The sequence below is a fragment of the Gymnodraco acuticeps genome, unplaced genomic scaffold (genome assembly GCF_902827175.1).
Source record: "Gymnodraco acuticeps unplaced genomic scaffold, fGymAcu1.1, whole genome shotgun sequence".
NCBI lineage: Eukaryota > Metazoa > Chordata > Actinopteri > Perciformes > Bathydraconidae > Gymnodraco > Gymnodraco acuticeps.
Genome location: NW_022992265.1, coordinates 1,561,982 through 1,575,910, shown reverse-complemented (window position 1 = coordinate 1,575,910; position 13,929 = coordinate 1,561,982). Strand labels below are relative to the sequence as shown.

Genomic DNA, 13,929 nt, shown 5'->3' with positions numbered 1-13,929 from the left:
CCCCACGGAGAATAACTTTGCGGTAGAACTCTTCTTTATACATCCATGGGTACAACTTCAGATAAAAATGAACACATAATGAAATATGACCCCCGGTTTGAGGATTGACAGGTCACAGAACAATGGGGGCTATCTACCCTTACCCACAATTTAAAGTATTTCACACAAACTATCTCCTCTTTGCTCTTCTCTATGTGTGGAGCAGCAAGCTGTCAGAACTAAGTGAAAAACAAACAATGGCATCAAATATTATTAATATGTCATAATACATCTATTTATTTTCTTCTCAGAGTGTACCATAATGGGTAGTTTATATGTTAGTATTTCAAAAAATCTCCTGGGGGAGAATCCCCCCAGACCCCCCTTCTGGGGTTGGGTTTTCAGCATGTGTGCCTTTTTATGTTATACAGTTCAGCTTTGATTCCATCATTTCATTAAACATTATTTAAAAGCATTATTTTGTTCTGTGAAGGGATATCAGGGATATATGCACTGTACTTCACTTTAATTAATATTGTATGCTGCAAAGCGTATATATTACTGCAGGATTTTTTGTTGAATAGATTTGAGTGGTTCAAAATGTCGGGTCGCGATCTATTGACTAAGGAAAAAGTGGGTCCCGAGGGCTGACCAGTTGAGAACCACTGATCTAAACTGACTTCTAATGTCTATAATTTATTGGCACCTCTTCCCAACAGTTGTGTATTGATTTAAAAAAGATGCATCCATTCAACAGTTTTATGTGAAGGTATTTCACTTCGACAAGACGGAATCCCAGGGATCAGTTGAGTCTTATACTAAGCCTCTAAAGACGCCCTGTAGACCTGAGTAGTTTTTCTACTCTCACCTCCACCTGAGGGACTTCCTTCTCAGCTCTGCATTAGTGTGAGGCGCTGGTGTAACATCACACCTACTTCTCTACCTCAGGCTCTCACGCCAAATGTGTGCAAACCAGAAGTGGCAACACTGACCTCCCCACTGGCTCCTGCGCCCCAGATGGCCTCAGTTGGACACTATCGACAGACGTGCCAACATGCTCCCTCTACTTGTCTACAAACACAGAGCACACAGTATAAACAGAGTTTATCACCAGACGGATACATTCTGGATTTTGTTGCTTTTTCTTTTGTTATCAGGGATTTAGCTCTGCATGGTCATCAAAATCCCCCTGAAAGCTTAAGTGATATAGCTGACAATTGGAAGTGCATTACGGCAGGCCATTGACTTGACCTCTGACATCGGAGACATCCTCAGGGCATGCCCCGGCCATTGGGAGAACTCCCATGATACACCAAGGCTACTCTCTGTCCACACATGTGGAAGGATGCCGGTGTGGAAGAACATTGATAGTTTGGCTAATGAGTGTGAGGGGATGACCAGGATTAACCCTCTTTAGCATCCCACTGCCTATCTGTCTGACGGGCTATGCCTCACTTGGCACTGCAAAAAGACAATCAATAGGCTGAGATCTGTCACACAGACCTACTTTGATCCAACACAAAAAAGCATGTGTTTCGCCAACAAAAAAGTAACAACCATTTCAGGTTTCATCCGCATATATACAGTATGCTCCATATCCACCCCCGTGGTGGTCCCAGTTTGGTAGCAGACATAGAGGATAGACATTAGAGAGCCTTTGCAGAGAGCAGCCCAGCGTTGCCACATGCAGCAGGCAGGGCCCTGTTCGGGGGTGTACTCTGAGCCTGGCTTCACCACATCAGTAGAGCAGGCCTCATCCAGCAGCCCTGCCTCCAAGCTCCTATCCACCTCCTAACCCAGAGACCAAGCCCAGGCCCTGCCTCCACTGCTCTAATTATAACAGGAGCTCCACAATCTGTAATTTATAACCCTAAAACACTGTAATTAACTACGGCTTTTATAGGGAGTCATAAATAATGCCAGGCCCTTTTTATAAAGCTTGCTTCTCTGCTCTGCTATTTTTCTCTTTGCCCGCTCTGAGTTTGTTTCGAGGTAACTTGGGGAGACCTGGGATTATTACTCAAGCCCACCACCTCATTTAACCCTATGGCACCCCACACATGAAGACAACATCAAAGATTTTAAGAGTTTTCTGTCTGGGGGATTTTGTGGGGTTACCCAACAACATTACATCACAACATCTTGTCAAGTCCTGCCAGCTTTGGGATGTCTGACTCAGGGTTGGGGGTTTGAAGGACGCTAACTTAATATATACTTGATGTTCCTGGAAATGCGGTAAGGGAAGCCTCTGAATGATGCTGGTATACTGTCTTTAGTATAGTGATGTAATTAATGACTCTAACAGAGCAAGGCAAAAAGCCACAACAGGCCAGGAAAATGTTACCATATGGCTGAGGTAAAGACAGATTCCTCTTTAATGCCCTGTGAAATATATAGAACCACACACACACACACACACACACACACACACACACACACCACACACACACACACACACACACACACACACACACACACACACACACACACACTCATACAGTTTTCAGGTTAACAGTTAAGAGGAAGCTATGTTTTTTTTAACCACTGTACTTAAAAAAAATCCCCTTCTGTCTCTACTTACCTTTTTATAGATATTTTACCCGTGCAGTAGCAGATCCAAGGTAGTCAAGATAGTCAAAGATGGAAGGGAGATGATGGTGCATATGGAGGATGGTTCCTGCTGTAATCAGATGCATTGTCTGACGGGTGTACTCCTACCTGCCTGTTTGGGTGGCTGGTGATTTATGTGGTGGTCTTTACATACAGTCCTTTGGGAGGGCAGCTACTGAACAGGCTGGAACAGCTCGACTCAGCATTATTCTCCTGTCACAACCAGCTTTCCAACTTGTTCACAAACACAAAACAACCCGTACGGAGAAAAATCCCCCGCTCAACAAAACCAAAAACAATCTCTCCATTTTGTCTGAGAAAAAGGTTAACAAAAGTGAGATACATAGTGAGGCGCAAAACAACAGCAAACAAAACAGAGTGTAACAAAGCCTGCGGATGAGGAGAGGTGAAGTATGGGATAAAGAATGGGCCACCCTGGGCACAAGAAAAGCTCTTAGCACCCACTCCCCAGGACTCAACAGACAATAGTCCATCTGCTGGAGACACAGAGGCGCTTTCAGTCTGCAGAAAAGCCCCCTCGTTTGGATTCAGCCTCCCAGTATCTTTCTCTCTCCTCCCTTTCGACCACCCAGACACTGCCGCCGCCCCATCTCCCCGCTCTCTCACATCACACATATGCAGGAGATGATTATAGTCCTCCCTGTCTTACGGCCCTGCCTCCAGTTGTTTTAGTATCCACTGGAGACAGATCCTACTGATAGTTCAAGGCAGACAGGGGCTCTGCTCTATTGCTGCTTAAACCCTTCTCTTTAGCTTACTATTCAACTTGGAATCAATTAATCTCAAGCCTGCCTGGTAAAACGCCTGGAGGAGGGATTTTAGTTGAAACCAGTATTTTGGGTATTTTCCAAGAAAACGTGCAGCTGAGAATTCAGTTGGAGGTGTTATGAAGAGCTAAATAGAATCCCGATCCATTCCACGGTCTGTCTCTAGAGATAAAATAAACCCTTTAAAAATAAAAAATGTCCCCCCTTTACTTTTGAAGATGCATATAATGAACGTGCACACATATGTCTGTCTGCTTGGCAGTCTGTGTTTTTGCTTGTTTGTTAACGCCTTTGTGTGAGCAGTGCTGTGGCTGGGGCTGAGTGGCGTCCTCAGCGGAGCAGTTGGGCCTCCTGAGAGGTGACTCGGGTTTGCTGTGCTCCCTTGCTACGCCATGATCTTTAATGACAATATGGTGGCCCAGGCAGTGGCAGCTCCTCTGAGAGAGAGAGGGGGGAGGAGGGCAGGGGCTGATTAGCGTAGTAGGCAAAGATGTTTACCAGGCTTTACTGCTCACAGCTTTAACCCCTATCAGGCGCTCTATGGTGATTAAGCTTACATTTATACTCCACCCGAGTGTGTGCAGCTTATCTAAGATCAGCTTTCAACACCTTCACTGATTCCTGATTTGCTAGGGAATAATCTTTATTGTTGGCCTTTGTTACAATAATACGTTTTTTTAAGTATTTCATCTAAATTCAAGTAATTCAGTAGCCAATGCATCCAACCTCATCTGCCCTCCATAGCATTCACTTTGCTACTAAGGAACTATGGGATGTTGTGGCCTGATTTCAAAATGTTTTGAGTGGGTTTATGAAATGTGACTTAGTCTTAATATGTTCGGCAGCGTGTCATTTGTCGTGCACTGATTCTGTTGAGGATAACTAAAGTGGTTATGTGTGTAAATGTATGTGCATGTTTTATGTTCTTGTGGACATTACAACTAGAAAGCTCTTGACGTGAAGTAGATCCTCCCTCTAACTAAGCTGCCAGCTCTTGGGTATAATTTGAACCCATCCAATCTAAATCTCAGCATGCCTCTTGAATAAGTGGTAGGCTGCGGACTGCAGATTCCGTCTGTGCGTGGCAGCTTTTCTCTGATGACATAATGCGTTGACCCTCCTTGTTGTGTTCCATGCATTGAGGCTGCTAGTGGTACAGTCGCATAATCCGGAAATAAGTAAGTGGCAGGGAGTGGGGATGTTCTCTTTAAAGCTTAGCTATATGCCCAGCAGTGATGAGAGGGGTCAGTCTAGGGATGAGAGAGGCTCAGCACATTTCTGTGGTCTTACTTTTGCCACAGCCACTTCTCAGGGACAGGCATAATTGATGCTGGCAGATGAGGACAAGTTTCCTCATGTCCCTGCTTCACAGCAGTTCTCCACCAATGACTCTCTATGGCAACACACAAACACCTGTGGGAGTAATCGCAGCTGCCTGTGTGAAGGATGTTATTGTGTTTACGAGGAAGCAAGCTACTTGTTATCAAGTACTTCTTAGTCAGATATAACTGCAAGTATATATTTTGTACAGAGCCTAATGTATTCTATGTTATTGTCATTTTTAAACCACTACAAAACCACATATTGCTTTGAAATAATTTACATCCACCATGGGATACTTTTTCTTACCATGTGGGGTGATGCTGCAGAGTAGTACCATCTATAATCAAATCAATGGCAGAAAATATATCTCTTGAGCTGGGCAGAGTTGGCATGTATGACAGAAAAGTGTTGAGATGTAGCAGCATGCTGAAGAAAGGGAATAGTTGATTTATTTGCTGAGCAAATCGCTGTCACAGCAGCCCTGCTCTCAGTCCTTTCCCCGGTGCCCAGTGGGCCAATTAGACCCGCTTCCTAATCCAAGTTACAACACCTAACTATGCCACCAGAGAGTAGACGCATGCACAACACAGACCGGCTGCTGTCATACACATTTCAGTTACAGAAACTCTCCTGCTTTTTCCATTTTGCATTCTTATCAACCGCCCCTCCTTCTCCGTGTGTCTCCCTTGTGGTACCTGCTCCACTGTGGGCCAGTCAGGCAGTATGGTTGCACGGCCGTTGCCGTATGGTCGCTGCCATGCTCAGGTGATTAGGCCTCATTATGAAGACATTTGTGCTACACTAATTAACGATCCTGTTGTGTGCCTCTCAACCTCTCCTCTCCTTCCCTCTCGTCCCTGCTTAAGTTCAGGCTGTGGTTTCTCACCTGCTCTGCAGTCTGACGTTTACCCTTGCACTGAAGCAGCTACCAGATTGTAGTCTTCACACTGCGCTGACACTCCCCCAACCAAGTGTTGACAGTTAATTTGACTTCACCTTCATCAAGAGCAACAACAAATCAGAACTGCTCTGACCCTCAATCAGTGCAGTGCAGTGCAGTATGATGGTGTGTCAAACATTGTCGCGTGGAGGTTTGACACCGTTTCGATCTGATATTCATCGGGTTGCTTTCATCCCAGACTCTGGCTGATTACACGGCACAGTTTCCGACTAGACACTCAACGAACACTTTGGTTCAACAGTCGTGTCTACCAGCTGTTAAGAGAGGACAGGCATCTAATCACTCCACTGTTATTTACAGAAGAAAAAGAGGCCTCATCTTATATATTCAGACCATAAAGCATCTATCTAAAGGAAGCTCAACAGAAGGGTTTCCTAGTTCCGTTATGGCCACTGGCCTTGACAGCGGCACCATTAGCAACTGGTGTCAAGGCAAGGGCAAACCTGGGTGGGAATGGCTGGTCTCCAGGGGGGAAGCAGGAGGCTATATGGTGGCTGTGAATGAGGGGGATGGGTGTCATATTGCAAATCATCAAACAAAGCAATGAGATTACCGCGGGTAACGGGTTTTAATATCAGAGCTCAGTTATTGCCAGAATCTCCACAGCGCCATCTTAAATATGTCAAACATGATTTAAAAGGTTATTACACTGCTTAGTGGGGAAGAAGGACATTCTCTTTTTTACAGAGGCTTGAACTTTTTTTTTAAATATTCCTTTTGGTATGTTGGTCTCTATTTGAGAGTGAAGTGACAAACTGGAATTTGGGGGATTATGACAGGCAACAAAGGTTCCAATGCTGTTATCAATCCCTGGTCATTGCAGTAATGTGGCTTGCTCCACACCCACTCAACTACAAAAGCGCTCCAGTTGTGTGATTTTAATAATATATCTCTCTCTGCCTTAGCCATCCTGTATATATACTAACAATCAGAATAGTTTCTGAGATAAATTATCAATAAGAACAAATGCCAAAAAATATAAACACATCTCAATTGTCTAAAAAAAATCTGTGTTAGCGGCTGCTCTTTAAAAACACATTTGTAAATGGAAGTCTACTCTCCACAATATCCTGTATGATCTCAATGTGGGGTCTGTGTAGTCTCATTTTGGCTCTTGTCACGATAGAAGCCTATTGTGTTCCCTGAGTGATTGTGCTATGATCTAAACACACAGGGAGCCCCCAATCCTGTTGGCTCCCCATGTTGTTGCCGTGGGGGCCCCTGTTGGAACAGGCCTTTCCTGGGACGGGCCTTTCACACTGGCAGGAACCATTAGATGTCGTGTTCAAGCACATTAGTTCCAGTGTTGACTGGGGACGACTCAGGAGGACTGCGGTGGCCTCAACCTCCATGTTGGCCCAGGGAAATCTTAGTTAGCTAGAGAGTAAGACAGGCTGGATTTGCAAAGGCAGGGGTCAAAAAGGCTCAAATGTTTCTCCGCTTCTTTCCTGCAAATCCACTGCTTGCCACTTGAGCATTATTTCTCCTCGAGCCATATCTTGCTGTATAAGTCTGTGTAGCATGCATATGCAATGATTTCTGAATTCCCATGCACCTGCTCTCCCCTCCCCGCTGCTTCCACATATCTAGGCCCTCAGGGGAAGAACAGATCTGATATTCTTACCACCCCACTCCACCCTCACCCTCCCACCTATACCGCCAGTCAATCCCGAGCTCCTTACTCATTCCGCTCCTGCTGGAATGTCAGTGTGATATGATGCGTTTGACACAATACAAAGACAAAGCAGGGAATAGTTGCTTGCTAATCACAAATGCCGAACTGGGATGATATATGCAGCAAAAAATGTAGTTAATCATCTTCGTCTAGTTTTTTTCGGGATATGCTAGTGATTACCTGAACTGCGTTTTAACACCTGCATTCAGCAAGCGTTTCTTGGCAGTTAAGCGACACTGATTTGACTTATTTTTCTCCAGCTTAAATTAACTCCATCTTTTCAATGAAGAATTATATGGTACATTCTGCAAAAGCGTTGGACCCCTGGAGACAGAAGTATATGCGTCAATGAGTTGAGCCAGCAGGCAGTGCTCTGCACGTTCTGCTCTTTTTGTCTCTCATCAGCAGGTTTGTGGTGCGGCATGTTGAAGTGGTGGATGCTCATTTTCAAATTTGTTTGCTTCATAAATCATTGGCTTCCTCCATAGTATATCGAGATAGGAAACTGGCAGGGAGTGAAAAAGCGCTCTTTAAGCACCCCCAGCTGCTCAGCTGTCTTACACTTGGGATCCTCCTCATACACAAGTGAAGACTGAGGGAGTGCAAATTGAACCAATCCATCAAAGAGGGAACCATTTATTTAACCTTCCCCTGTCAGATATTTAATGGCTCTTTTATTACATGTAGTGAAATGCCACATTTATTGTTCTAACTAGTGTAATAGTTATACATATGAGTACCTGTAGGAAGATGCTGTGTTCAAGCATAGACTGAGTGACTAATGGAATACCATTTATAGTGGGAGTTGTGTTAAAGGGAATGCTGTAGAGAACAAAGCAGCAAAGAGTGCTAGACAAGAAATGCAAGAGTAAGACAGTATGCAGAGTGGACAAGGGTGCTGGAATAATAAAGCAGTGTCTATGGCAAGCAGCCAGGCAGAGTGTGAGGGTAGGGTTCAGATAAAAAGAAGAATAGGAGACTTGGAAGTCAGCCAGTCAGATTTCACAGGTTTATTTTCCTTTTCTTTAACTCACCATCTCCTCCCCCCGTTTATTGTCAGTGCCAAGATCTTTTGCCAGAAAGTAATGGAAACTGCCTTGTAGCTAGTGTTCCAATAGTAGAAGAGCGGTTTGTTGAAAAGGCTCTTTTCATTGCTGTTTTCTTACAGTACAGTATGAATGGTTGCTGCAATCATTAGTCATTAGAATTATTCTCTGTATTTGACAACATTTGTTAAGAACATTAATGTTATTCATCAGCTGTTCTTTACCTGTCGACTGCACACCTCACCACTCCCTTTCTCCACCCAACACTCTTTGATTTGACAAAATGCAAATCCAGACATTGTCACTTTGTATTTCTATACATGTAGTTATAAAGGATCTTACTAAAAATAGAAAGAGGACGAGGTCAGCTTTAAACTAAAAGGTCCCAACTTTGACCACCAATTTTCTTTTTTAAATATGGGTGGATACAATAACGACCAGTATTCAGCCACAGCCACTGAGATTAAGAATTGAACTCCTGAATGTTCTGGTGGCAAATACTAGCACATTGTGCAAATCTCAGTTGGTAAAAAGAAGCATACTCAGTTGACATATGCATAAATGAAGGATTGGAAATAAAAAAGATGCACCCTGCTTCTCCTACATCAACAATGGAAAGACAGAAGATGCACAGCACTTATATTGCAGTATGTTCGTGCAGTTGACATAATGCCCCAAAATGACACTTATTAAATCGTAACAAGCGTGCCCTGGGCACCCCATCGTTACCCCCCCGCAGCCCCGCCTCCCCGCCTCCTTCAGGCGCCCAGAGGTTTGTCAGTGCACTAAGAAGAAAATGCTGACATTGTGGGCTACTGCTGTTCCTGGTTATTGCAGCCCACATCTCAGAGCTGTCAGGAGCTAGCTGGTGGTGATGTGGGGAAATTGGACTGACTGCTTTCTGGAGGGCATTCCCCCCTGCTGTGCTCTGACCTGAAATATGAGCGAAGGGGCACTAGTCACTGGACCATCACCTGCTGTAATATAGAGAAACAATGGCAGTTATATCCTAACTCGAGGCATCCAAAGCCCACATTTGGATATCAAAGTCTATTTTGGAATGAAGCTTTTTCCTCTGCCCTCTCTCATTCAGTTCATGTCTTAAGAGAGGGGGATCTTGAGCAGGACTCAACAGTGGAAATAATTTATCAGCGATTAGTCGAAGATTGGATGAACTAATCCTTGGGAGCTACTTCAAGGCTCTTCAGTCCCTTCTCCTGGGGACATAGGCCTATGTGTGTCATCCCAATATCCACACATAGACATGCTCACATGCACACACAGACTAGTATAAACAGAAATACAAAAGTAAAAAAGGTTCATTCATTAAACACATTAATGCAAATGTATTCAGATAAACTTGTGTTCACACACATACACGCACACTGATGCACTAACCACAAAATCCCTTCTCTACCACCTGCTAACCCACATCCATAATGTTTTCCTCTCCCCTGCAGCTCATCAGGGATTAGGGAAATTGCCTGGAATGAAAGAAATATGTTCTTTGATGGCCCCTTTTTATGCATATGGTGGCACAAGACGCAGCTGGAGGTTCTTTCTGGAGCCAAGGAACAGGCTTCAGCTGTAGGAAAGCTGAACACAGTGAATTGTCCTGTTTCCCTCAGTGTTTCAAGACGGTTCATTTTAGGTTGTGCCTTTATTTGTGCTCATTACCATTCAGTTCATCAACTATTTATGTTTCAACTTCAGTGGCAATGTTATGGGTAAGGCATCAGTTTGCCTGCTGACTAAGTTTACCTTCTAAAGCTTCATTTCAGCAGATGTTAAGTGAATTGGGACATCCTGTAACCACAGTGTTGCCCTCCTCTAATCTAATTGGATCTCCAGCCTGCAGAACTCCTGGAACATGTTGATGTGGTGTTTCATGATGCTGCTTTAGTTTCACAAAGTGCACACATGGCTTATCCATCATTTGCACCGCAGCTCGTACGGCACGGACAACTGGATGCCAGCAGCCTGATGGTGAGGGTAGAGGTAATGACCCCCTGCGCATATGGGGGTGGGCATAAGAGGGAGGGCGAGCGAGCTGGTAGTGGTCTGTAATTGAACCCAGTGTGACTGTGTGTTGAGGTTGTCAATCAGCACCACTGGATGGTCGAAAGCTGTACATCCTGTTGGGGGGCGTTTGGGTCTGGGGAGGTAATTGAAGGGTTTTAGCATGGACTGCTATTGTACCACACAACAAGTTCAGGTTTTATCACCACAGGGCCACAATACATGCAGTCTTTTTGGGATTGTGAGTAACCGACCCTCTCTGCTACCTGGGAAGGCGGATAATTACACAATATTATTTTTCTATATTGCCAGTGTAACGTGAAATATGCCATAACGTGAGTTAGATGATATCTTCCCATATGGCCAGTCAAGCTATAATACCGGCAGACAGATAAGCATGTGAGGATGAGAAGATGCAATCAGTTTAATTGTCCAGGAAAGATGTATGCAGCTATTGGTCATGGTTATGCCCCCACTCTTCATTTGACTGCCAGTCGATGGCAGGCCTAGCGTACATTGATCTATTAACAATGTCTACATATTGACAAGCTGTGCAGTAATGTATATTGCTGCAATTATTGGGGGGCCTGCTTTCATACTTATGCATTTCCTCACCTCTGACCTTTACACAGCCAAAGGCATGTACGCTGTTTTATTATAATAAATACATTCTGCTATTGTAAGAATAGATGGAGAACAGCTTGCAGACAGTATTCAAGCCATTATGAAAACATTCAGAAACCATTTTTACAAAAATCTTTTTTTTACAAGTAGTAATGTTGTCAAATTATTACTACTTAGGGCACTACTCAGAGGATATATTTATTGCAGTTATTTGGTTTTATTAGCAATCAAAAGTGGATATTTCTTCATTCCAAGCTGCTCTTTGTACCCTGTCTGCCGGCCTCTCTCTCTCTTGGTCTTTTACTTAAGGATAAACATCCCGTTGATGTCTTTCTGTGGTCTCCTGTTAAATGTTTGCTTTGTTTAACCACAGTAGAAAGGCTTTGATCATTTAGAGATGGCCTTTGCTTATTTTAGCACATGCAGGCTATTTCAACTGTGAACTAATGATCAGCAGAGAAGCAGATGTGCCCAGCAGATACACATATAAGAAGTGTGTGTGTGTGTGTGTGCTTTTTGGCATGTTTCTACGTAGTGAAAATTATACTGTTAGTTTGAAGGACAATGTGGCTTAGTCTCCACAAGTCTCTCCACCCCACAGTGAGGCTTTTTTGTTGCGCAAGTGAAATGAAGGATGGAAAGGAGGAAAGAAAGGCTGAATTTGAAATGGACTTCCATCATGGGACCCAGGGCTCTGTCCAAAACCCCAACCAGACCAGAGTCCCTCCTCTGTGGTCACAGCAGCCTTGTAGTGTCCTGGCACAACCCAGCAGCACAGAAATAACAGCAAGTAAAAGGGAAGTCATTATGGGGCTGGGCTTTTGCTCGAATTGAATTATTATGACTGTGTCCAAAATAAACATGCACACCGCAGTTTGTTGGTTTATGAGAAAAAGGGGAAAATAATCAAGATTGAAACATAAATGTAATTATAAAAATTGGCTTTGTGTTTCTTTTGAAGTCTGTAATTTTCTTATTCTGTTCTAATTCTGCTCTCTCAGCAAAGAGGGCTGGCAGTAGGTCCCTAAGGTACTTGTTACGATAAATATGGAAAAGAAAAGTGTGTAACAGATATTTTTAAGGACTTTAATGAAAGGAAAGGGCACCAGTGAAGAAATGTACGTACCACTTGGCAGTGTAGTAATGACCAGTTGTCCAGCATGTGGTCCACTTACGTCCCTTAATATTCTGACACACACACACACACACACACACACACACACACACACACACACACACACCACACACAGCACACACACACACACACACACACACACACACACACACACACACACACACACACACACACACACACGCACACACACACACACAGCACAGCACATAAGTAACAGAGAGTCTAAATCCTCTGCTGTCCCTACTGTGCTAATGGAAGGCTCATATCTTCTTAGTCCCACAGGAAAGTTCTTCTGTATACCATCCCATAGTGAGGCTAATCTCTAGTTTATGGGCCAGAGAATATCTCTGTAACCACAAACGCTAACCCTTAAAAACTCTTCCACAAACCACCCTATCTCAAGCAATTAACAGGGCTCAGCCCAACGCGTAAGCTGCCTGCTTCCAGCCATTGTGAGGCAGAGAGACAGCACTTTCATGGGGTCCTGGGATGGGGACTACCCTGGGGGCTATTGGAATTGATTGGATGTCCTTACTTAGTAATGACCAAGCTTCTCTTAGTGCTTAGCATGCTGACCTAAGAACGATGAGGCCAGTGTCCTCTTGGCAGTTTCACACAAATCCACTTCCCTGCAGCACTCAACTTGAGTCCACAGCTGTGCTTTAAGATAGAGAAGATGCATGAAATTAGATTGTGGTGGTCCCTCTCCCTTTTCATCTTTTGTACCCCTCTTTGTGCAACATGATGCCCATATAGTAACAGCATCAGGCTACAGTGTGAAGGTATACATCTGTTGAGGAGTAATGAAGTAGATGAATAATAAATGTGGGAGTGTGCCATGTGGTGCCATGATCCTCGGGCGGGTGGAAACAGTGGGGCGTGTGAGGGCCTCTTTGCCCCGCGGTCAGAGTCCACACAGTTGGGTGGGTGCCAACACCTCCAGATCAACAGCTTTTCAACAACAGGAGCATCCTGATGTTCCTCTGATCTTCTCAGATTAGGCCTTGGTGGGGGAGGATCAATGGAGGGGAGGATTTGGTGATGCCGAATGCAGTAAAGCTTGTTTTCAATCGACTAGTTGTGTTAATGCAAAACAATGTCCTTAATGATTTTGTGGGATATTTTACGGTTATTAACGCAAATCCCTCTTGCCCTTTCCTTTTATTTTGATTCGGTGTTTCAATTGTGTGTTAAACATGAGTGAACATGTGGTAGAGAACCCACATGTTGATTGGTGAATCACAGGAAAAGTAAGATGTATGCAGGAATGTTGCTCTTATCAGGTGTTTCACCAACTATTGCATGCTATTAGCACACAGCGGGATGAAAGCTAACATGAAATGTTCATATGATAATCTCTAATGAATACATTTGATTTCAATCTGTTTTTTACTAAACTGGAAATAAAGAAGATATCATTGACAACCATAACATATGCAATACATTTCTGGTATGCTACAGGCACTATACTTATTCAGTTTTAGTAAAACTTACACAGTAAACAATCTTATCTCACACACACACACACACACACACACACACACACACACACACTACCTTTTAGCCCCACATACCATTATATACCCACATTGCCTTTAGCCTGCAAGTGGATGTCAGTTCACGGGAATTTAAATTGTTTTTCTTGGCCCCAGACAATGCAATGATAATGGATAATGGTGCTCCGCCAGGCATAAAGAGGGGAAAGAGAAAGAAAATGGTCAAGGTTGAGAGAGTGCATTTCCTGGGGTCAGAGGTCTAGGGATTAGCAG

At 43.9% G+C, this 13,929-nt stretch overlaps 1 protein-coding gene across 11 annotated transcripts in view; it reads left to right on the top strand.

Annotated features, from left to right (window-relative positions):
* Positions 1–13,929, top strand: part of robo2 (roundabout, axon guidance receptor, homolog 2 (Drosophila)) — a 284,651-nt gene that overhangs the window by 185,323 nt on the left and 85,399 nt on the right. The gene's annotated exons all lie outside the window — the stretch shown is intronic.